The following is a 2,328-nucleotide window of genomic DNA, read 5'->3' on the forward strand; positions in this document are numbered from 1 at the left end:
GAGCTTCAAGAGGACAAAGGCCAGGTGAGGACAGGTGAGACGAGCTGCTTGGTGAAAGCTGCTGAGATTAGACTTTGGTTTGTAACAAAGAAATGATGAACTTTGTGTTTGTTTTCTTCCTAAATGTGAAATATAACTGACACAGACATATTCTTAAACACAACTCAGGTTGTTAATTAGACGCATGTGCAACGAGTGTGTCTGTGTGTGTGTGTGTGTGTGTGTGTGTGTGTGTGTGTGTGTGTGTGTGTGTCCTCCTCCTCCTTCTTCCTGTCAAAGAGCTGTTTCTTCTTTCCTCCCCGACACTCTGGAATCTGATTGGCTGAGAGCCGTGTGGGACTTCCCTCCTCCTCCAGCTCACTCCAGTTTGACCTTTGACCTCCTCCTCTATATCAGTCTGGTTCTATTCAGTTCAGGGCGGGAATGCCTCGGAAAGAGCCGCACTCACACAAACACACACAGACATGTATGGAGGCCCATGAGTGTCGGAAAGCTGTGATGTAACAAACTCACGTTTCCTGCCGAGGCGACTTTTCTGCTGCGTGATGTTAAAAGAGTTTAAATAAGGAACACTACAACAAATCTACATTAGACTTTTATAAAGATTAAAAGTAGCAGATGAGTTTTATATCTCACGGTCGGCAGGATGAGACGACACAGAGTTCATATTTAATTTATTAATTCAGGGGAATAAAAAATAAAAGGATGAAAACACAGATCATCAGAGAGCTGCTGACTCTGAAGGAACTCTTCACCCGCAGGTTTGTCCTTAATGAGCTTCCATACCCTCACAGGAATACTCCCAGAGACGCCCACAGGAATGACTGAGCAAACATTACACACACACACACACACACACACACACACACACACACACACACACACACTCATACTGGTGCAGCAGTGTGTCAGTAGTCGTCTGTCCGTCTCTCAGGTAAGTTGTTTCTCTCTGTTTGCAGCCACATTAAATCTGATTATTAAACACGCAGCTGCACAGATGAATCATGGGAAATTTGTTGTTTGTTTACGCTGTGAGCTGCACACTCACACACACACTTATGTTTGTGTGTGTGTGTGTGTGTGTGTGTGTGTGTGTGTGTGTGTGCAGTGAGAAGGTTGTAGAGTCAGAAACGAGTGAGTAGGTTTACAGACTGTTGTTACTTTTAATGATTAACACGTTTAATAACCGAACCGTGTCACTGGGTTATTAAGTCATTAAAATCAACGTGTCACAACTTTATTTAAACATCGTGTCGAGACAGGAAACAAACCCCTCTGACTGTGAGGGGTCCCGTTTGGAGCAGATTTGTCTGAAGCTCAGTGAAGCAGAGAGTGTTTCTGTGTGGACAGCCTGTGACATGTGAACAGCCTGTGTGACATGTGAACAGCCTGTGTGACATGTGAACAGACTGTGTCACATGTGAACAGTCTGTGACATGTGAACAGACTGTGTCATGTGAACAGTCTGTGTGACATGTGAACAGACTGTGACATGTGAACAGACTGTGACATGTGAACAGCCTGTGTCATATGAACAGCCTGTGTGACATGTGAACAGACTGTGTCACATGTGAACAGTCTGTGACATGTGAACAGACTGTGTCATGTGAACAGTCTGTGTGACATGTGAACAGACTGTGACATGTGAACAGACTGTGTCACATGTGAACAGCCTGTGTCATATGAACAGCCTGTGTGACATGTGAACAGACTGTGTCACATGTGAACAGCCTGTGTCATATGAACAGCCTGTGTGACATGTGAACAGCCTGTGTCACATGTGAACAGCCTGTGTCATATGAACAGCCTGTGTGACATGTGAACAGCCTGTGTCATGTGAACAGACTGTGTCATGTGAACAGTCTGTGTGACATGTGAACAGACTGTGACATGTGAACAGACTGTGTGACATGTGAACAGCCTGTGTGATATGTGAACAGCCTTTGTGACATGTGAACAGCCTGTGACATGTGAACAGCCTGTGTCATATGAACAGCCTGTGTGACATGTGAACAGCCTGTGTCACATGTGAACAGCCTGTGTCATATGAACAGTCTGTGTGACATGTGAACAGCCTGTGTCATGTGAACAGACTGTGTCATGTGAACAGTCTGTGTGACATGTGAACAGACTGTGACATGTGAACAGACTGTGTGACATGTGAACAGCCTGTGTGATATGTGAACAGCCTGTGTGACATGTGAACAGCCTGTGACATGTGAACAGCCTGTGTGACATGTGAACAGCCTGTGTGATATGTGAACAGCCTGTGTGACATGTGAACAGCCTGTGACATGTGAACAGCCTGTGTGACATGTGAACAGCCTG

The sequence above is a fragment of the Semicossyphus pulcher genome, unplaced genomic scaffold (genome assembly GCF_022749685.1).
Source record: "Semicossyphus pulcher isolate SPU_LCO1_2020_fin unplaced genomic scaffold, fSemPul1.0.p SCAF_11, whole genome shotgun sequence".
Classification (NCBI taxonomy): Eukaryota; Metazoa; Chordata; class Actinopteri; order Labriformes; family Labridae; genus Semicossyphus; species Semicossyphus pulcher.